The sequence below is a fragment of the Lithobates pipiens genome, unplaced genomic scaffold (assembly GCF_037356315.1).
Source record: "Lithobates pipiens isolate NorthernLeopardFrog02 unplaced genomic scaffold, aLitPip1_a1.2 Scaffold_27, whole genome shotgun sequence".
NCBI lineage: Eukaryota > Metazoa > Chordata > Amphibia > Anura > Ranidae > Lithobates > Lithobates pipiens.
The window spans coordinates 91,825,939-91,849,772 of NW_027507788.1; the positions used below are offsets into that span (position 1 = coordinate 91,825,939).

At 43.4% G+C, this 23,834-nt stretch overlaps 1 protein-coding gene across 3 annotated transcripts in view; it reads left to right on the forward strand.

The window, feature by feature from the left end:
* The window catches only part of SYT3 (synaptotagmin 3), a 382,859-nt gene that overhangs the window by 123,353 nt on the left and 235,672 nt on the right, over window positions 1-23,834 (forward strand). For 2 of the 3 annotated variants that reach the window (XM_077457207.1, XM_077457208.1), the window contains exon 2: window positions 22,100-22,318. The gene's annotated coding sequence lies outside the window, so the exon portion shown is untranslated. Of the gene's footprint in view, window positions 1-22,099; window positions 22,331-23,834 lie in introns of all 3 variants that reach the window. The other variant, XM_077457209.1, reaches the window with a different exon arrangement.

Sequence of the window (23,834 nt, forward strand, 5' to 3'; positions counted from 1 at the left end):
CGGTCAGGATGTTGAGTCCTGCGGAGGGGCCCCTCAGTCTGCGAGCAGCTAGGAGGGGTGGGATTTGTGTACCTTACCTTAAGTCCCTAAGTTGTGGCAGGCGAGTGAGGGTCAGCATGGAGTCAGAAGCTGGCGCTTTTTCCCCAGACATCCCTGCTATTGCAACTGGCTCACCTGCTGAAAATGCGCTGCCTATGGATGCCTTTTCGACAGTCCTGGAGACCTTTGTTGCCAGGGGGGAAGCAGCGTGCGGGCGCAAGGGGGGCAAAAAGCAACCCCCTGTCTTCTGAGGAGAGCTCTGATTCAGACTCAGGCCCGCGGTAACTGGTGGCCCCTGTTCTGACGTGTCAGAGGATGCAGACCAGGACTGTTCGGACAGTGAGAATGACTGTGTCTGGGTTAGAGCAGGAAAAAGTGCTAGTAGGAGCACTTATCACTGCAGTGCTCGATACCCTGAAGATACAGGATGCAGCAGGAACTTCTGCTGAGTTGGCGGTCCCGTTTGGGTCCAGCAAACCGGCTCGCGCGCCTAAGGTGTTTCCGTATTTGACTTATTTTGATAAGTTCATCTACAAGGAATAGGGAAGTCTGTAACAGGCCTTTTCAGTCCCAAGAAGAATGGCGGTGTGTTGAGGAGAGCCTCCTGAAAAAATTGGCGTCTCCCCCGGTCGTCGACCCCCTGATATCCAGGTTAAATAAAGTAACCACAATTCCAGTAGAAGGGACTCCTGCCTTCAAGGACCCTGCCAACAGGAGGGCCGAGGCAGTGGCCCGGTCCATGTTTACAGTGGTGGGGTCAGTGTTACGACCTATGCTGGTCATGGCCTTAGTGTAGCAGATGCTTACTGAATGGGCAAGGTTGTTGCACCGTGAATTGTAGAAGCAACAGTCTTCCCCAGTCTGTGTAGAACTGGCAGATCAGTTAGTGCATGGCCTTAAGTATATCTGTGATGTGGTCCTTGATACTGTCCCCCTGCTTTCTAGAGAATCAGTATCTGCAGTGGTGCTATGGCGCCTGATTTGGCTGAAATGCTGGTCTGCGGACCAGGCATCTATAAAAGCACTGGCGGATTTGCCCTTCCAAGGTGAGAGGCTATTTGGAGCTTCGCTGGATGACATTATTAAAAATGTTACCGTCGGGAAGAGCACGTTGCTCCCACAGTCCAGGAAGGATAAGGAGACACACCGCAGGCAAGGGCCCACTTTTTCTGCTCAAACACGGCTTTTCCGCTTGCCCGAGTCGGCAGTTAAGCGTTCCCAGTCCGACAAGGCGCCTGCTGAAGGATAGAAGCGTCCCTGGTTTTGCAAGCCAAACAAGTCTGCAAGCAAAAATGTTAGGACGTTATCTTCGGGAGTTTGCAGCTTGGTGGACCTTCCTACTGTCCGACCAATGGGTTTGCGAACTGGTTTCATCGAGATACAAGATAGAGTTTCTTTCTTGTCCACCAGATTTTTTTCCCTCAAACCTACCCTCTACTTCGGGCTCCTCTGGAAACCCTCTTAGGGGCAGTATGGGACCTGCTGCTACGTGGGGTTATAGTACCTGTACCGACGCTGGGAAGGTTTCAGGGATTCTACTCCAATCTGTTTGTAGTCCCCAAGAAGGAAGGGGTACGTCCAATCCTGGATTTGAAGGCCCTCAACAGCTTTGTGAAAGTGCAAAGGTTCAGGATGGAATCAGTTTGCTCCGTGGTTGATGCACTCCATCAGGGGGACTTCCTGGCATCCCTGGATATCCAGGACGCGTACTGACATGTACCCATATTCCTCAGGCATCAGAAGTTTCTGCGATTTGCAGTTGGGGAAGAGCACTACCAGTTTGTGGCTCTCCCTTTTTTAGCCTGATGTCGGCACCCCGGGTCTTTACCAAAGTTTTAGCTCCAATTATGGCGCTGTTAAGGCAATGTGGGATCGCAATCGTGGGTTACCTAGACGACCTCCTTCTGAGGGCACCTTCCACCTCAGAATTAAGAGAGGATGTAGCGCTCACCATGCAAACTCTCCGGGAGTTTGGTTGGGTGCTGAACCTAAAGAAGTCCGTGTTAGTGCAGACTCAATGCCTGGAGTACCTGGGCTTACTGTTGGACTCCCGAGACTCCAGAGACCGAGAGTTTTTCTCTCTTCAGACAAGCTGCAGACTCTTCAAGCTGCTGTAAGGTTATTGTTAAACCGTAGGTGGTCGTCTCTGTGCTTCTGCATGCGAGTTATGGGCCTCATGGTAGCCACTTTCGATGTGGTACCGTACGCTCATTTTCACTTGAGTCCTGCAAAAGGAGATTTTGTCAAAATGTAGCAAATCTCCATTATCCCTGGATTGTCAAATTCGGGTGAGCCAGTTAGTCAAGGATCCCCTTCTCTGGTGGCTTGAGGTCTCTGGGCCTTCGGTCTGGGAGATCGTTCCTTCCTCTCCATTGGACGGTGATCACAATGGACACTAGCCAGACTGGTTGGGGTGGGGGAGTTTTGGGTGTACTATCAGCCCAGGGCCTCTGATCAGCAGTTGGGATTCTTCCTGTGACCAGTGTGCTCGAGCTTCGGGCGATCAGACGGTACCTCTCAACATGATCCAGTCGGACAACGCCACGGTGGTGGCATATCTCAACCATCAAGAAGGATCAAGGAGCTCGGTCACAGCACGGGAGGTCGCTTGCATCCTCCAGTGGGCACGTGCCAGCCCTGACGGCCATATACATTCCGGGTGTAGAAAACTGGCAGGCGGACTACCTAAGTCGTCAGATGCTGGACCCAGGGGAATGGTCGTTGCATCCGGATGTATTCCAGCTCCTTTGCCTAAGGTGGGGCACACCAGATGTGGACCTTCTGGCCCCTCGGCTCAATCAGAAGGTGCAGAGGTTTGTGTCCAGGACAAGAGACCCCTGGGCGGACGCGTCCGACACGTTGGCGGCTCCCTGGGGCATTATCGGCTGATTTATGCCTTCCCCCACCTCAAACTTCTACTGCGCAGAGTGAAGGCTGAGGGGATTCTGGTGATTCTGATTGCCCCAGATTGACCTTGGTGTCCTTGGTACGCTGACCTAGTAGGACTGGTGGCGGATGTTCCTGGGCAGCTGTGAGAAGACCTTCTATCGCAAGGTCTGATACTTCATCCTGCTTTACCATCGCTGGTTTTAACGGCATCTTCCCAAAAGATTTACCATCGTATGTGAAATGCTTAAATCTCCATGTGTAAGGCGATGGAATGGTGTCCATGCACATATTCAGTGTCCAGGATCCTGCTGTTTTTTGCAGCGAGAAGTGGATCAGAAACTTGCCTTAAGCACCATCAAGGGGCAGCTTTCAGCCTTGGCTGTCTTTTTCCATTGTCCCTTGGCGACTCTCATTGGTGGGTACTTTTGTGCAAGGGGTCTGGCACGTAGTACCTCCTTTTGGACCACCACTACCTCCGTGGGATCTGAATCTGGTGCTATCGGCACTCCAGAAACCGCCGTTTGAAAACATTAGAGATTTCCTTTTTAACTCTTTCTCAGAAAGTAGTCTTTCTAGTGGCTATTACATCTGCCAGGAGGGTTTCTGAGTTGGCAGCCTTGTCATGCAAGTCTCCCGCAGCCCACTTTCCTTCCAAAGGTGGTTTCGGCATTCCATCTAAATGAGGACATTGTGTCTCCATCCCTATGTCCTAAGCTGACATACCCAAAAGAGGTTGCCTTACATTCCCTGGACGTGGTACGGGCTCTACGGGTATATGTCTGCTACGGCTCCCTTCCGGAAATCACACTCTCTCTTTGTCTCAGTGGCTGGTCTGAAAAAAGATCTAGCGGTCTCGTCATCCACCATTTCTCGGTGGATCAGACAGATCGTGGTTCAGGCCTATGCCTTAAAGGGGTGGGTGACCCCCTTTCCTGTCACGGCTCATTCCACCAGGGCAATGGGAACCTCCGGGGCTTTCCAACATCAAGCGTCTGTCTCCCAGGTGTGTAAGGCGGCGACTTGGATGTCCATTCACACTTTCATTAAATTCTACAAGGTTGACATAAGCGCATCTTCGAATGCTTGCTTTGGTCGCAAGGTTTTGCAGGTGGCTGTTGAAATTTACACTTTAAGTTACAAGTTTGTTGTAAACGCATCTTTTGATGCATAATTTGGCCGCTGATTTTGATGGCGGCCGTTTTAGATGGCAACTCCACCGTTGAGATGTTCCTTTTGTTGTGGGTGAAGTTATGTTTTGCTGTTTCCACCCCTCGTTTTTTGACACTCCCTAAGGTCAAGAATTAAAGTTCTGTGTCCATCAATGAACAAAAGAGAAAATGGGATTTCTGTACTCACCGTAAAATCCTTTTCTCTGAAGTTCATTGACGGACACAGAACTCTCCCCTCCTATTTATGTTTGTACTGCTTTTTGGTGAACTGATCTGCAGGAAGCAGGGTGAGGGGTTATAGCCAGAGGGACCACCCCCTGGGAGGTGCTGTGTAGTCTTGCTGTTTTTACCTAGTCCTCTCCAACAAGCAACACTTGAGTGGTTTAAGGGGAAACATGTAAATGTGTTGGAATGGAATGGCCTAGACCTCAAATCCAATAGAAAGTCTGTGGTCAGACTTAAAGATTGCTGTTCACAAGCGCAAACCATCCTACTTGAGGGAGCTGGAGCAGTTTTGCCAAGAGCAATGGGCAAAAATCCCAGTGGTAAGGTATGGCAAGCTCATAGAGACTTATCCAAAGCGATTTGGAGCTGTAATAGCCACAAAAGGTGGCTCTACAAAGTGACTTCACAATAAAAAAAAAACATCTTCAAAGTTTTGGGCATGTTTTGTAAATTTTATACTATAAAGTGCATGTATACAATGTTTTGTAAATTAAATGATGCAAATCCTCAAACAATCCATGTTAATTCCAGGTTGTGAGGCAACAAAACACAAAAAAAACGCCAAGGGGGTGAATAATTTTGCAAGGCATTGTATGTAAAGAGAGAGAGATACGCAGTATGTAGCCCTCCCCACCTTGTATGTATATAACACACTTTATGACATCAGCAAATGTATCCTGTTTGTGAATGATATTCTCTCAGATACAGGTTAAAAGTAATAAAGAAAGAAATGCACAAGCAGAGCGCTGGAGAGCTTCTAAGGTTTTCTGCAGGCAGCCTGTAGTGGGTGGGGCCTGCTGTGCCCCTCCCACAGTCCTTCTCTCTGCAAACGCTATGTATTACAAGGTTAGATATGGGTTTGCAATGGCACTTAGTGTACACAAAGTGCAATTATATCCTTTTTGGCTATTGAGGAATATGTTGACAAGTTTCTATGCCTGGAGTTTAGCTTAAATGAAGGATTCACTGGGAAGTTTACCCAGTGAATCCTTTACTGAGATTTGATGGCATTTGCCTGGGATTCCACAGTCATATTCATTCTATTTACCAAAGAATAAATGTGCAACAGGCAAATGCAACAGCCAGCCAACAGCTGTCAAATCTCACATGTGCAAGTAGGATTTAAACACAGGCATTTAACCTGCAGGCAAATCTGCTGGCGATAGCTCTCCATGGTGCTGAAACACTGTTAATGCACTTTCAGCACTAGAAGCGTTGGCTATTAATGGCTGTGTGTTGTGTTATTTTGAAGGGACAGCAAATTTACACTGTTATACAAGCTGTACACTCACTACTTTACATTGTAGCAAAGTGTAATTTCTTCTGTATTGTCACATGAAAAGATATAATAAAATATTTACAAAAATGTGAGGGGTGTACTCACTTTTGCGAGATACTGTAGTGCTGTATCATTTTTTTTATTTTATTTTTTCCAAAATAAATTTTATTGAAGAAAAGGTCACCATAGCAAGATTACAGTATCATCATACAGTCGTTTCGAGATCAGATAGTAAGTGAACAATGATCAATGGTTGTTGTGAGAGAATAAAAAACAAGGAAAAACATACAGTATCTGCTAAACATCTTGTCAACACCTAGGTTCTCTTGTGCACACAGTGTAGGATCCAGATGGTGGTCAGATGGTAGGCATGGTAAAATGCGCGATATCGAGTCAACCTTATAATAAGTACTACTAGGTACCATAGCTCATTGTTCTGTCTTGTGGTTCAATTATTCAGGGGAGATTCTGAGGGTTAGAATAATAGAGCGGATGTCTGCATGATGATTTGGTCTGTAAGAGTGTGCAGTTGCCGCTTGGGTGATCCAATTTGGGCACCCGAGCCACAACAGGTAACAATACAAAGTTTGGTATGATGGGGAGAGACGGGGATGCAGGGTCAGGGTGGTAGGCAGGGGAATGTGTTGGGGGTGGGAGGCGGGGCTGGGGAGTGCGGGTCAAAGGGGGTTGAGGGGTTAGTGGTTGTCTCCTCGGTCTCTGCTAAATGGTGGATGGTTTAAGTACTTTATTGCTCTATGGTGGTGGGGATTAGGTAAGCAAGGCATCTGGTATCAGGAATGTCCCACCTTTGAGGGGTAGTATTGACATGTGGGCTCCCATACTCGTCCCTTGGGAAGGGGTGGGAGGCCCAAATCACCCAAACAAAGAACCCTGAAAGGGAGGGTGCAGGGTATTTTACTCAGTTGATATTTGTCATAAAAGAGCAGGACGTGTTCACGGGATCATTTTTTTTTTTTTTTATATATATTTGAATTCATCCTGTCACTTTTGCTCAACTGTTTGGAATTTATTTGATGAATATGATCACGTGGTTATCAGAATATTTTTAGTGCTCCTTAAGAGCCAGTTCACACAGGGGCGACTCAGATCCGACTTCAGGTCGCCCCTAGTCGCCTTAAGTCGCGCTACATGTAAAAATCAATGTAAGTGAATGAGAGCCGTCTTAATGCACATTACTGAAGTCGCTCCGACTTCAGAAAAGGTTCCTGTACTACTTCTATCCGACTTGTAGGCAACCGGTACCCATTGATTTCAATAGAGGTCGCCTCCAAGTCGGATCTCCGTCTATACGGAGGCGACTCTCACAGAATTATCAGCTTTCAAAAGGGAGCTCCACGCCAAATGTATTAAAAAAATTTGGCGTGGGTTCCCCCTCCGAGAGCATACCAGGCCCTTAGGTCTGGTATGAATTTTAAGGGGAACCCCCTACGCCAAATAAACGGCGTGGGGGTCCTCCCCAGATCCATACCAGACCCTTATCCGAGCATGCTACCCGGCCGGCCAGGAAAGGGGGTGGGGACGAGCAAGCGCCCCGCCCCCCCCTGAGCCGTACCAGGCCGCAGGCCCTTAACGTGGGGGGTGCCTTGGGGAAGGGGGGGCACGCCCGCAGACCCCGACAACCAAAGGCCAGAATTGTCGAGAAGAAGCCCTTGTCCTCATCAACATGGGGACAAGGTGCTTTGGCGTGGGGGGCCCTCCCATGTTGAGGGCACGCGGCCTGGTACGGCTCAGGAGGGGGGGGGGGCGCTCGCTCGTCCCCACCCCCTTTCCTGGCCAGCCGGGTAGCGTGCTCGGATAAGGGTCTTGTATGGATCTAGGGGGACCCCCATGCTGTTTTTTCGGTGTAGGGGGTTCCCCTTTAAATTCATACCAGACCTAAGGGCCTGGTATGCTCTCAGAGGGGGAGCCCACACCATTTTTTTTGGCGTGAAGTTCCCCCTTGAGAGCTCATTCTCTGATTTGCCACGGCAAAAGTCGCCTGGCCTGGGGCGACTTAAAGTCGTGTTGTAAGTTGCCCCAAGTTGTGTTTAAGTCATGTCCAAGTTGCCTCCAAAAGTCATGTTGAAAGTCGTGTTGCCCCTGTGTGAACCGGCTCTAAATGTGTACCTGCTAGGCAAAACCTTTTTTTGAGTAGACACTCTGTTAAGTTATTTGTTGAGTCTGTGTCCCCATTGGATTGATTCACTCCTCTGCTTGAATTAAAAGCCATTGTCATGAGAATGAAATCCCCAAATTTCAGAGTTGTCCCCAAGAGGTGAGGGGAAATCTTCCAATGGGGACACCTGTTGCAGGGACAGCTCTTTAGGGAGGAATTCCCTTTACTTTGAGTGATTTTTCTTTTCTAGTTTCTGCATTTCTGGGACAGAAAATGAAGAGAAATCGTCCCAAACATATCTGAAAGAATAAACTGGCAGGATTTTAACCATTTCCCGCTCTCCAATTAAAAAAAAAAAATGTTGGCTATAAATACACTTTAACAGCCACACTAAGACCCTTTTCACACTGGGGCATTTTTCATGCGCTTTAGCGTTAAAAAAAGCACCTGTAAAGCGCTTGAAAGAAGCCACAACTGCAATCCCAATGTAAAAGCCTGAGTGCTTTCACACTGAGGCGCTGCCCTGGCAGGGCGTCAAAAAAAGTCCTGCAAGCAGTTTCTTTGCAGCGCTTTTGGAGCGGTGAATACACCAGTCCTATAGCGCCCCTTCCTATTGAAATCAATGGGAAGCGTCTGCAGAACGCCTGAAAAGCGCTTTTGGAAGCAGCGTTTTGCAGGCGCTTTTAACCCTTTATTTGGCCACTAGCAGGGGTTAAAAGCGCTCCAATAGTGCTCGAAAAACGTTGGTAAAGCGCTGCTAGCTTAAGCGGTGCCTTACGAGCATTTTTCCAGCGCTGACATTGTGAAAGGGCTCTTAAAGCACTTGGGCTTTCACATTGGGATTGCAGATGAGGCTTCTTTCAAGAGCTTCACAGGCGCTTTTTTTAACGCTAAAGCGCCTGAAAAACACCCCAGTGTGAAATGGGTCTAAATGTTTTCTAGTACAGGCTGTCTATGATGTTGTAGATTGTAATAAGCATGGGTAGAGAAATTAAGTGGAAAACATGTCCATATGTTTAAATAGCATTTTGTAAATGTGCTGTGATCTACCCCCCAATAAAGGTTGTATACAAGGCAGTCTTTAACGCAGGCCAAACGGGGCAGGTGCCCCGGGGTCTGTCTTTATGGGAGGGCCCAAAGCTGCACCTTTAGCCTGCATTTCATATTTGCCAAGTTGCCAACAGTCACATATTCTAGTGAGCCACCTGTTAGACCGTTCTCTTGTGCCCGGCTGCATTCTGGAAAACAGAGCCATGATTGGAACAGCTTACAGCCATTTCACTCATTGCTATTGCTGTATTAAGTTTTGCTGCCCACCCCGTCTCGCACATCTCCACCCCCTGCACCTCCCCCTACATCGCTCATCAGTAGTTTTACCGTTCTCCTGCAGGACCAAGGACCATCCCTAAGGTGCTTGAGTGGGCAGGATGGGGATCTGCCAGATCTCCGAGATCGCTCCTGAAAGAGGGTGGTGTGACAGTAGCTGGGCAGAGGGAGCCGAGCCAAGGGAGTGTGCCTGGAGGTAAAATCACCTAGCAATTAATTGTGGATTAGCTTGCAGGCACTTCTATGCTAAGTCTGCTGAGCTACTGCAGTATAGCAATAGCATAGAAGTGCTGCCTGCTAGCTGACAAATTGGAAGATGTTTTTTATGTAGAAATAATTAAAGTATTGTCACTGCCCCCTGGTGTGTGACCTCACAGTCCCATAGTGTGTGCCCTCCTGACCCCCGCGTGTGCCCTTCTAACCCCATAGTGTGCCCCCCTCTTGACCCCCGTACTGTGCCCTCCTGACTCCCTGGCATGTGCCCTCCCAACCCCTGTTCTGTGCCCTCCCAACCCCCTGGCATGGGCCCTCCCAACCCCCGTTCTGTGCCCTCTGATCCCCTGGTATGTGCCCTCCTGACCCCCAGACTGTGCCCTCCTGACCCCCTGGTATGTGCTCTCCCAACCCCATAGTGTGTGACCTCCTGAAGCCCATACTGTGCCCCCCATGGTGTGTGCCCTTCTGAAACCCCCTGGTATTTGTCTTACTGTCCCCCACGTACTGTTCCCTCCACACCCCCATACTCTGCCCCCCGTACTGTGCTCTACTGACTTCTTATCCTCTGGCCTGTCAGTTTTTTTGAGATGAGTGCGTGTTTATTTGTTTTTTGGGTTGTTGGGGTGGAAAGTGAAATTGCACAGGGGGGCCCCAATAAAAAGTTTGCCCAGGGCCCAATCAATATTAAAGACAGCCCTGGTTGTATAGAGAATGCAGATGAAATGTAACAAAGGCTGTCCATTGCTTTATCTATGTGTGTGTTAGTGAAACGTGTTTGATTTAAATCTGCAGGAGACGTGGCTGTGACCTGTGTTTATTCTCCTATAGGCTTCCCCATTGTTGCCTGTTAGTGGCACAACCTCAAGACAAACCATTAAGAATAAAAGATATAAATACAGAGAAAAGGACACTAAGTGATTCCAGGAAAGGGTAATTTAACAACCGATTACAGTTTTGTGACTGGAGAGTGACATTTCATTTTCCCTGCTGTCTGCAAAAGCTTTATATGGCAGTGACTGTATTCATTATTAACTGCTGCCTAATGGAATCCTGACTGCCGGCAGTAGCCTCTAACGGGTGATTATTTTCAGCCAGGACTAGAAAAACAAAGGGTCCCCAGCAACTGGCCTATAGACAGGGCATGCTCAGTGCAGAGCAATAGGCGGCATAAACTTTTTTAATATAGTGTTGCTTCAGTCTTTTTTTTATTTTTTTATTGCCATTTGTGGCCTCAGTTGGGGTCATTTTCTTAATTTTCTATCCTGGTAAAAATATTGTCACTGGGACAGGAAGTGAGGGGAACGGTAGACAGCAATAAAAGCTGATAGAGATATGTACCCTTTCACACTCCTTGAAAAGTGGTCTTTTCATTTTTTTTTTTTTTTTTTTTATTATGGCAAGTTAGCTTCTTTTCCTGTCCCCTAGACGCAACAGGAAGTAAGTAATAATGTAAATACTATATTATTATATAATATAGTATAGTTCTAGCTTCCACATGGAAGCTAGAAATCACTCTAGTAGGCACCACTACTACAACTATTGCTGCAAGCGTCCATGTTTCTTGCCAAGCAGATGCCCCACTGCTTGCTGAACACAGAAGGTCGCCCACTTAGCACGGGTGCCTTTCAAAGAACATTTTGCCTTTTCTTAATAAATGCAAAGTGTTCTTTTGATCAGACGAGGTAAAGATTGCATCATTACCGCCCGCCTCTCCAACTTGTCCAATCAGAGAATACTTTGCATTCATTGAGAAAATGCAAAGTGCTCACTGAATGGTGCCCATTCCAAGTGTGTTCACAATGCAGTGGGGGCAACCACTTGGCAGTAGACATGGAAGCTAGTGGAGGTCACTAGAGTAGTGGTGCCTATTACAGTCATTTTCAGCTTCCACAGGTACAATGCATCCGGAAAGTATTCACAGCGTTTTGCTTTTTCCACATTTTGTTATGTTACAGCCTAATTCCAAAATGGATTCAATTCATTATTTTCCTCAAAATTCTACAAACAATACCCCATAATGACAATGTAAAATAAGTTTGAAATCTTTGCAAATTTATAAAAAAAATAAAAATAAATCACATGTACATAAGTATTGCTCAATACTTTGTTGAAGCACCTTAGGCACCAATTACAGCCTTAAGTCTTTTTGAGTATGATGCAATAAGCTTGGCACAGAAAAAATGTGGTAAATACCGTGCTGTCAAAAAACAGCAGCTAGCACCGCAAGTGACAGTTCCAAGTAAATACACCTTTGGAGCTTCCTTTCTTGTTGACTGTGGCCATTGTGAGAAGAGTGGGATTGCTACATATCCAATTGTTTCAACGCCTATATCCATTGAGGTTATCGATCCTTGGTGCGCAATCACCGACAAGCCTGAATGATTTATGGGGCGTATGTCCTATTGAATCCATACACTCTAGTAAGCCTCAGTGTTATCGGTGGTGGTGCTCCATCTTCCGTTTTTTTATGCACGTTTAGTGGTGGTTTGAAAATAAATACTTGGGCCATCAAGATTCATATATATTTAAGATATATTTATCTATCAACACTTTTTGTCACTAAGTGGACATTCAGTTGATTGGGCATGATTTGGAAAGGCACACAACTGTCTATAAAAGGTCCCACAGTTAACAGTGCATGTCAAAACACAAACCAAGCCATGTAGTTTAAGGAATTGTCTGTAGACCACCAAGACAGGATTGTATGGAGGTACAGATCTGGGGAAGGGTAGAGAAAAATGTCTGCAGCATTGAAGGCATTTCTTACCTTTCAAGCAGTGTTTTAGCACTGTGATATTATTGCATTCATACAGTTTTTCTTGGAATTTTTTACATTTTTCTCACTTGGATATACAACGATCATTGTTTTGATATATTGTGATTTCTACTAAGGTTGTGTATTCATTTTAGATCACATAGATTTTCATTTGATTTATTTTTAAATGTTATTAGCGCTGCACCATTATTTTCTCATATAAGCTTGGCACACTTATTTTTTCAGTTTCTCCCATTCTTCTTTGCAAGACCTCTCAAGCTCCATTAGCTTGGATGTGGAGTGTTGGTGTACAGCCATTTTCAGATCTCTCCAGAGATGTTCAATCGAGTTCAAGTCTGGGCCACTCAAGGTCATTCACAGAGTTGCCTGTAGCCATGCCTTTGTTATCTTGGCTGTATGCTTAGAGTCCTTGTCCTGTTGGAAGATGAATCTTTGCCCCAGTCTGAGGTCCAAAGCGCTCTGGAGCAGGTTTTCATCAAGGATGTCTCTGTACAATGCTGCATTCATCTTTCCCTTGATCCTGATCCATGAACAGTTTTGTCGGTGAGGAAGGAGCATCAGTGTGGCTTTGAGCGAGCTTGTTACAGGGACTCAGTTCCCATTCTTTTCATCCTCCACTGCACTGCCGCTTCCACCATTGATTGGATGTACCCTCAATTTAACATATCAGGCTGTAACATCAACAGGTAGTCCCCCTTGCCTCTGTTCCCCTGTCATCTTTTGCACATGCTAGTTGATCTGATCCTTCATCTCCCATTAAGCGCCTGCAGGCATCTGTTTAATGAACAAGAAGTCCACACCATATGGACAGATTGGTTTCCTTCATTGTTTACAAGGACTATTTTTGATGTGTCCAAAACATTGGTCTAGCTATATTCACACTGTTTCAGCAATTCCTTGGCCATCATTGCTTGCAATTAAGTGCCTCATCCCTGCATATGGCTTACTGTTGATATGATAGTGGATAATTCATGTGAGCCCCGATCTTTTTATTTGTTTTTAGCACTATTGACAACATTGTCTTTAATGGTTTTTACTGTGGTGTGGTGAATGTTGCTTTTTTGTGGAAATCTTATTAATAAATATTTTCTATTTTTGTGATTATTACACTGCTGTGTGGTACCCTTTGGAGTTACTCTCTCTTGGTATATTTTTTATATCCAAGTCCTCCACTCCTTCTCAATCCTGATTAGTCTCCCAGCTCCTGCCGCAGAAAAACATCCCCACAGCATAATGCTGCCACCACCATGCTTCACTGTAGGGATGATATTGGCCAGGTGATGAGCAGTGCCTGGTTTCCTCCAGACATGACACTTGTCATTCAGGCCAAAGAGTTCAATCTTTGTTTCATCAGACCAGAAAATTTAGCTTTTCATGGTCTGAGAGTCCTTCAGGTGCCTATTGGCAAACTCCAGGTGGGCTGTCATGTGCCTTTTACCGATAAGTGGCTTCCATGTGGCCACTCTACTATACAGGCCTGATTGGTGGAGTGCTGCAGAGATGGTTGTTCTTTTGGAAGGTTCTCCTCTCACCACAGAGAAATGCTGGTGCTCTGTCAGAATGACCATCGGGTTCTTGGTTACCTCCCTGACTAGGGCCCTTCTGCCCCGATCGCTCAGCTTGGCCAGGCAGGCCACTCTAGGAAGAGTCCTGCTGGTTCCAAACTTCAATTTATGGATGATGGAGGTTACTTTGCTCATTTGGACTTTCAATGCTGCAGACTTTTTTCCCTTCCCCAGATCAGTGCCTCCATACAATCCTGTCTTGGTGGTCTACAGACAGTTCCTTGAACTTCATGCCTTGGTTTGTGTTTTGACATGCACCGTTAACTGTGGGACCTTTAATAGATAGTTGTGTGCCTTTCCAAATCATGCCCAATCAACTGAATTTACTACAGTTGGACTTCAATCAAGTTGTAGAAACATCTCAGTTTATCTCAGATTATCAGTGGAAACAGGGTGCATCTGAGCTCAATTTTGAGTGTCATGGCAAAGGCTGTGAATATGTATGTGATTTTATTTTTATAAATTTTTTTGTGTGTGTTTTTTATTTCTAATACACTTGCAAAGATTTCAAACAAACTTATTTCACATTGCCATTTTGGGGTATTGTTGTAGAATGTTGAGGGAAATAATGAATTGAATCCATTTTGGAATAAGGTTGTAACAAAATGTGGAAAAAGTGAAGCACTGTGAATACTTTCAAGATGACTGTACAGTACATCACATACATACTTACATTGGTTCAATCTTTACTATGGAGGAAGTCACCATATCTAAACTTAAGCTTTGAAGTCACACAGCTAAAATGAAGAGATGTGGAAATGGAGGCATTTTCCCTTACTTCCTGTCCTGACAATACCATTATTGCTGGAACAGGAAGCAAGGCAAAATCTCAGTAAAATTAATAAAGCACACATTTCAGCAGAGCCACTTGAATTTATAGGTAGACATTTTGACTCACTGATCCAAGTGGTTCACCACACCCAGGGCTTTTGCAAACCATGGGTGAACTTCCATTATTTCAAGGGTATACGATTTGGAGTCAGTAAAAAACAGCTAATAAATATATTGGTGGCCCAGTGTTGAAGTATTTTTTGTAATAGTTTCCCTAGTGACCAGACTAAGCAAGCAGAAGCTCTGGTGTCTTCTTTCAGAATCAAGATTGACAAAATTCCTTACGTTGGGAAATAAACTGAAAGTCTATTTTAGATAGAGTTGCCTTTTAATGGCATTAAAACTTTGTATAAATGCACTTAAGTTCTATATATACATTTGCAATGGGCGTGATGATGGTGATAATTAGCTTTACATCTGCTGTTCACTCCTCTTTCAACTAGATGACATTTTCTACCTGTCAAAACTTTTATTATATTTATGGTAATAGTTCATGTGCTTATTTTCATTTCATTCCAATAGCAATTGTCTTTGCCAGAATATATTAAGATAATTGGATGCTAGCTTTAAAGACACAAGAAAGTTGCAAATGTAATCAGACCTGGCAATAAGAATAATAATAAATTATTTTAAAGCCACGGTTCTTTTTGCTATTTACTTATGTCTTTAATAATAGTATTCAATTATGTTGAAATATTCTGGCAAAGACAATTGCTATTGGAATAGAATGAAAACGAACACATGTATTATTATCACATATAAAATCAAAGCTTTGACAGGTAGTAAATGTTATCTATTTATAAGGTGAGTGAATAGCTAACATAGAGTTGATTATCCTCCTTTTTACAGTTGTCTTATCTATTGCAGATGTATAAATATTATTATTAATACTATTATTATTTAGTGCTTTTACCCCCTGTTGTGCTGTACAACGTATGTTAACAGGCTAATCAATATCGCCAGTCTAATTGGACCCTTTTCTCACTGACCACCACTGCAAGCAGCATTCTTCTTGCTGACCACCAATGAAATGAGCATTCTTCCCAATGCCCACCAATACAAGGGGCATTCTTCCTATTGCCCACCAATGTAAGTGGTGCCCTTCCCACTGGTCACCAATGTAAGGAGCATTCTTCCCAATGCTCACCAATACAAGGGGCAATCTTCACATTGCCCACCAATGTAAGTGGTGCCCTTCCCACTGGGCACCAATGTAAGGAGCATTTTTCTCACTGGCCACTAATTTAAGAGGCATTCTTCCCACTGGCCACTAATGTAAGGGGCGTTCTTCCCACTGCCCACCTACAGTATATAAGGGGAGTTCTTCCCAGTGGCCCCCTATGTAAGGGGCTTTCTTCCCAATGGCCACCTATGTAAGGGGTGCTGTTCCCACTGCCCACCAATGTAAAGAGACATCTTCCCTGTGGCCACCAATGTAAGGGGTACTCTTCTCACTGCTCACCAGTGTAAGGAGCGTTCCTCCAAATGACCACCAATGTAAAGGACGTTCTTCCCAATGGCCAGAAATGTAAGGGGCGTTATTCTGACTGACCAACAATGTAAGGGGCATTCTTCCCACTGGCCACCAATGTAAGGACCATTCTTCCCACTGACTGGCAATGTAAGGAACATTTCCCCCACTGATCACCATTGTGAAGGGCATTATTCCCACTAAAAAACAGTCTACAGGGCCTTTTCTTCTTTGACCACTCTTGTAAGTGGCCACTTCACAGACCATCAATGTTAGGTCTCCTTCACACCTTAATTTGTTGGCACATTTAGACACGTTAAGAATGATTCATATCCATTGTATTTTATCACGTTTAAACATATTTTACGTGTACATTTACACATGCTTAGGCGCATTTACACGTGTTTAAGTGTGTTTGCATATGTACCTGCAGTAATAACGCTATCTGTACAGCCACTGACACATCTGTTCTATTTTTTTTTTTTTATTATGCTACAAACACAGTTCTGCAAAATGGTCCGTAATTCACCTATCTGAATGTTATTTATTTGTTTTTTGCTGAATACAGATGTGTGCAGAAATGGACACCGCACATGTCTATTTGCAGTGATTTTTACACCTGTGTGAACAAGCCAATAAGTCAGCCATGGATAATTTGAATTTCAACAGGTTCAGAAGGGATTGGCCAAGATTCGATCCATGTATGGGGAGCCTGATTGTACCCAAGTCGATTTATCAATTGACTTGGGTACAACCAGCCTGTCAGATTTTTAGCATGAGATTACTGCCTGCTGCTATAGTCCCCAGCAGTTATCATTGTGTTCTCCTGAGACACAGTGACTGTAGCCCATGGTTGCAGGAAAGAAAATCATATAATCTTTGGCCTGCCTTATGGAACATTTTTCTACTGACCACATTAAAATTTAACTGTCTGCGCTTCTTCTCCTGCCAATATTGCTGTTTCCTTAATTTCATTGTTATCACGGAATATAATTTGGTCATATATAGTGGTTGCCTAGGGTTATTCTATTTAAAAGAGTTTGGGAAAGGATGTTTTAAGGAATTACATTTTTATGACCTATTTGACATTGTAAAGCTTATCTGATACTAAACGCAGTGAAATATACAATATGTGAATTTTGATTAAAGCATTGGGTAATATACTGTAATATATTACTCTTTAGGGATATTGTAGATTAAAGCAGTATTAAACCCAACAGCAAACATTTATTATATTACAGCTTACCAATTCTTAGATGTGATGGCTGCTTTAGAATTTTTAGGCTTTCTTTCTTCTATTTTTTCTGATGATGTAGTCAGTGAGTCTGTTGTTTTTCAAGTTCTCTTCCAGATGTATTAGTTTGCAGAGATGAGACTAACCATTTAACACTGACAGAGGTGCTTACAATGGTCATCTTTTATTTATTGTAATACCTTTATCTCACAAAAAAAAGAATGCATCCTATGCATTAAGGTGAAAAAAACACTTAGCAGTGACTGCCCCCCCCCCCCCCCCCGGGTTGCTGTCCCTCTCTCCATGGGGTCCCGGCTCTTGATTGGATAGATTGATAGCAGCGCAACCATTGGCTCCCGCTGCTGTCAATCAAATACAATGACATGGGCGCCGAGGGCCAGGGCCAAACCTGGCATTCGTGTCTATGCACGCAAATGCTGGACTCAGCAGCACGCCTGCAAGGTAGCCCCCCAGGAGAGCGCTTCTCCTAGAGGGTCATCTGATGTGGGGAGGAGCCACGAGAGCTGCCGAGGGACCCCAGAAATGGACGATCAGGGCCACTCTGTGCAAAACGAGCTGCACAGTGGAGGTAAGTACTGTATGATATGTTTGTTATTTAAAAAAAAAAAAACGAGTCTTTACAATCACTTTGATATCACTTTAAGCTTTCTGGCTATTGACTCTTGTCCAGAAAAAATTCTGCATAGTCTACAGTTCTGCCATGGCAAGGAAACACCTGAACTTTTTCTGCAGGATCACGTGCTTGTGAATTTGGTATATTTTTTCCTCCACGTACTTCCCTCGCTAATTATAAATGAATGAACTGCTTGTCCTTTTGTTGATTTTTCACCTGCGGGTAGACCATTTAAGTTGTTCACTTACCATTTGGTTAAAGTGTATGCAAAACCTAACAATAAACTTACTTTATTTGCACTCTTAGGATCAGTAAAAATTGTACTTAAAATATTTTGTTAACTGTTCAATAAATGCAAAAAAGAGCTGACCATGATACACTTAAGTTGTGCACATTGTTATCAGTCCTGCCGGAGTTCCCTCTGTGTATTACAGAACAACCCCCATGTTATAGAGATGAAAAAGGGGGGTGATGATATGTAGTCAATGAGGAAGGAACATATGAGGGAGACAACCCTGCTTGCTCCACAGATACAGTACATCCTAAAGCCACAAAAACACTCCAGCTCTCAACACAAGATGCTTTCAAGGACACTTGAGGTGCATAATTCTTCCTCAAGTGCAGTCCTCCACAGATCATGAAATCTTAAGTAAACTTGAAAAACACACACAGGAGGGCACAAGCTCCTCGTGCATTACCACCAAACTATTTATTATAGCGCCACAGCCAAATGGATACTCACAAATATATAAAAACAGCAGGCATGTAACATAGATGCTTCATCCCATTATTGGACCATATGGTCAGAAAGCTGATGTGTTTCGGAGGACTCACTCCCTTTCTCAGAGCCCAGTATCCAGACCAAGATGGCTGCCAATAGTGCATTCTGTCATGATTTTATTAACATTTCTCAAGTCCTGAGGAATGGGGGTGGCTTTTTCCCACCAAAACACATTGGCTGTATTTAATGTTCTTAACCCGGGGTCTCCAAATTTTCTAAGCAAAGGGCCAGTTTACTGTCCTTCACGCTTTAGGGGGGCTAGACTGTGGAAAATGCCCCGGCATCAATGCCTCTCCACAGTGAAGTTACAGCAGTTTTTTTTGTTGGTTTAAAGGGAGGAATGATGCCCCATTGTTGGTATCAGGGGAAGAAATAGTGCTCCATTGATGATGTCAGTGGGGAAAATGGTGCCCCATCATTGGTGTCAGTTGGCGGAAAAGTGCCAGATAAAGGCAAGCAAAGGGCCACAGTTTGGGGGCCACTGCTCTTAACCATTAAACAATTCAAAAAGTCCTTCAAGTGAAATTAAATTTTGTACCAGGCGCTTCTTCATACACAACCAAGAATTTTCCATTTGACAAGTGCTCCTAGCTTTTGTCGTTAGCCTAAGACCAGGGTCAACCTATATTATATTTTAATCACTGAACTGCTTTTTTGAAGGAGAACAAATCACTTTACAGCAAATCGATCAGAACCAAATGTCATCATATTTTCACTTTCTGTACAGCACTATCACACACATCGGGCACTTGTAGTGTTTTTACATATATACACAGTGTATATCCACTGCAAGTAGAACCTGAAGAGCTCTGGAATCAGATCCTAAACTTTGGTATTTTAAGCAAGCAATTATACAAATGGCTCTAAGATAAAATTTATATTAATATATCAAAGATAATACTAGCTAAAAACACCCATCCTTTATATGGGAAACCATATCCCTTTGAAAATATTTTAGATATTCATATTACCTGTCAAAACAGAAGGACTGTCATTGACTTTCCCTAATGCCCAATATGCTTGTTCCAGCTCAGTAAATCTCTGGGTGCTGTCAGAAGGATAGCAGTCCTGGAGCTTTTATCTCAAGAAAAGAAAAAAAATGCAGCTCCCATATTTCTACTCTGACAGGTCCCATTGAAAGGAAATTAGTTCTGGGACCTACTGAGACTTTTTCTTTTTTTGGTATATTTTAGTCATCTCTGTTTCATTAGGGAGATTTCCCTTCACTTCCTGTCCTGTAGACTCAATAGGAAGAAAGAGGTTATCTTTCTAAAACGAGGGATATCCCTTCCTAAAGTGATTGTAAAGTTTTGTCTTTAAAAAAAAAAAATAACACACACGTTATACTTACCTGCTCTATGCAGTGGTGTTGCACAGAGCAGCCCAGATCCTTCTCTTCTCAGGTCCCACGCCTGCACTCTTGGCTCCTCCCTTCTGCCGGGTGCCCCCACAGCAAGAATTTTTGTTCATATTTTACACCATTAGTGGGCTGCAGCAACATCCAATTTTTGCACGACCATCGAATTTAAGTAATCGGACATGTTGGAAATTTTTTGAAAAACAAGCGATTTTCTAATTGATGATGAGAGAATCGTGTAAGAAATGTAATTGAAAAAGAAATGCACAAGTGCAAGAAAAGAAAATTCCCGGAAAGAAAAGAAGATTCCCAGCCACGAAAATTATTTTCTGTAGCAACATGAGGTAAAATTGAAGGCTTGGTTAGTCGAATTTCGAAATCAATGGTGGTACCATCGGATCACAAAACGCACAAGTTTTCTGATTTTCAAAAGATATTCTTTCGAAATTCGACCATGTATGGCCAGCCTTAGTCTGTAGGGTTCAATAAGGAGTTGGCCCACCCTTTGCAGTTATAACAGCTTCAACTTTGACCATTCAGCACTCTGTACAGGCCAGTCAAGTTCCTCCACCCCAAACTCGCTCATCCATGTCTTTATGGATCTTGCTTTGAGCACCGGTCCAAATCATTTGGTGGAGGGGGGATTATGGTGTGTGGTTGTGTTTCAGGGGTTGGGCTTGGCCCCTTAGTTCCAGTGAAGGGAACTCTTAAGACATCAGCACATCAAGACATTTTGGACAATTTCATGCTCCCAACTTTATAGGAACGGTTTGGGAATGCCCCCTTCCTGTTGACTGCACAACATGACTGCTCACCAGTGCACAAAGCAATGTCCATAAGACGTGGATGAGTGAATTTGAGGTGGACTGGCCTGACCTCAACCCAATAATACTTTTGATAATATAGTGTAGGTATCGATATATTTTGGAATAGTTTATAATCTAAATTTCATATGGGAAATATGTTGAACATTGTCTACTGGTGGCCAAAATAATATTTGACTTGTTATTTGCTTGTTATTTTTATTTTGTTGGATTCACTTAAAGACCACTGAATTACATCTGTAATGATTACTATGAATGAATGTATATCATGAACACCTTTCACATTGGTCTTGAAATGGATTAAGATCTATGCAAGCCTCTGACCTTTTCTTTGAATTGGGACATTTACAGTGTATAAATATGCAGTGGCCAAACCTAAATTGTTATCCTCTGGATGTTTTTGATCATTTTGTAGCAATAGATTAAGTATGTTTATAAAAATGTATGTACTTGAAGTTTGAGTGCTATATGACACATTTAGTTGCTATATATTTGGGGATTGATAGCACTTAAAGGTGTATGTGTAATGCTATCCACCCCCTCTGTTTTAAATGTATTTTTGTACGTATCTTCCAAAGTCTTCAGGCTAGCCATGTGACACCACAGGGATACATATAAACATGGAGGAATCAGAGACTTTAAATATACCTCCAATAGAGTATTATTTTTTTATATTTTTATGACTTGTTTTTAGGGATGATACCTCCTCTAGTGTCCCTTGAACTATGCTATACAACACTCCATTGTTAGCTGATTTTTTTTCTATGACAACTCAGAGACCATGTCATTTTTAATTAACCTTGACATTTTTGCCCCTTCTGCAGGCTGGGTAGCCCTTATAGATGCAGAGTGTCGTGGTAACATCAGTGCCACTCTCTGCACAGTACTGTACATAATGGCAGCTGTTGTGACCACCCCCAGTGCACCAAGTTGAGTGACAATGAATGTCATTGAACGCAGAAGACTGGGGACTACTTGTGGTCAAAAGGGGTACAGGAGGGGACAGCTCTGGATTAAAGGTTATTACTTTATACAGCACCTCCTGGAGCTTGACCTTTATCACAATTTGTGTTTACGTCCTTCAACTTTCTTTAAAAACATCCTTACTAATGTGCCTTTGTTTCCTTCTTATATGCTGGTGCTTAGAAATGAGGGGCAATAAAATAATACATTGACAAAGCAGCCTTGTCAGTTTTGTTCCAAAATAGACACATTTTGTCAGAACTACCTTACAATTATCCTTGCAAATTGTCAAAACTCAGATACCGTAAAACAGAAATGTTTGTTCCAACAAAATCCTTCTCTATTGTTTATTTGGATCTCCGTGTTCATCTGAGAACAGTCATTTTATTTGATCTCTCTTACAGCTTGACTCTTCAGGGATCGGCTGCAAGGGGAATGCCACTTTAACAATGTAAATCTTGGCCACCCATCAATCAATGAGCCAATTCCAATCATTTGCCAAAAGGCTTGGAAGTCAGGAAGATCTCATGAGAAGACTACAAAGCCACTGGCATGTTTCTCAGTTCAAAGACGCTACTACAAGACGACAAGAGCCTGAAAATTATGTGAAAGTTTCAGAAAAGGTGAGAGGCAGAGTAAGTAGGATGTGATGTATTTTTCTGTCAACAATTTCATTTATTTGGGAAACTCTCTTGTGTTCATCACTGCCGTTATTAAATGCAGCTGTGAGCAATCCACTCTGTTGGAAGATGGTTTAAAGGGCACATGGCACTAAACTAGTTTTCTTTCTTCAAAGCTATGATAATTACATTGGGAGAGACATTTGTTGGAAAAAGGGAAAAATGCAGAAAAGATAAATTTCCTTTAGTGCTCATTGCTTGTAACAGACGTTATGCTTTAAAGGGAACCTGTCGCTTAAAAATATTAGACCTACCAACACTGACTGGTTTTAAAGGAGCACTCTCTGTGGCTGCCATTCTAAACCAGTGTTTCTCAACTCCAGTCCTCAAGGCGCACCAACAGGTCATGTTTTCAAGATTTTCCTCAGATTAAATGGCTGTGGTAATTACTAAGGCAGTGAAACTGATTAAATCACCTGTGCAAAATAATGGAAAGCCTGAAAACATGACCTGTTGGGGCTCCTTGAGGACTGGAGTTGAGAAACACTGTTCTAAACATTGCCTGATGACCTGGTGATTAAAAAGTGTGCAGCCAATGAACTAGGAATCTCCACCAGCATGCTTAGTTGATGAGTAAAAACCCTGTTATGTTTTTTATGGGGTCTCTGTCCCATCGGGGAGATTTTTCATCATTCCTGTTCTGTAGACACTTCAGGAAGGAAGAGGAAATCAATTCAACATGAAGGTAATCTAGTGTAACCATTGGATGATCTTTTCACTTTTCAATGACAACTTAAAATTTGGGATTTTTTCCATGACTTTCAGTCCAAGTAGAGAGGGTGAATCTCTCCAGAGGGGACAGATAGCAAGTAAATAAAGGTTGATAATTCTTCCATTACTCTATAAAAAACAAACAAAAAAGACGTTTTGGTCTTATGTTACATTCTGACTTTAGCTTTACTTAAACTATGTAATATAAGGAACCTCCAAAATCATCCTTAACCTGTGGTTGCCATGGGTTCCTTGAGCAATGGCAAGATGACCAATGTGTGGACAGAAATGTAAATTGAAGTGCCACACAATTGCTAAAAGATACAGCTTTACTCCAGTAAAAATTAGGGGGACAATCCAAAAACTAACAAATGCATTTGTTGGGTCTAAAACTGCCCCTTTCATCAGGGCTTGATTGAATATGGCTACCAAATCAGCTGCCAACATGATCTTTGCTTGAAATTGCACTGGAAAAAATACCATTAGAGATTTAGTAACTTCAACCCCATTCATTGATTTCAATCAGGCCCTGGTAAAGGGAGTGTTTTTTGGACCCCGGAAATGTGTTGACTACTCCTTGAATTGTCCCCCCTTACTTTTATTGTAATGATGTCTTATCTGGACCTTTTAGCAGCGGTTTTGTGCTCTAATTTACATCTTTGTTATATTACATTACAAGCCAAGGGGATCTTGGAGATCCTCTGGGGTGTAGAAGCTGCTTGTCCAGGAACCAGATCACTTACATCAA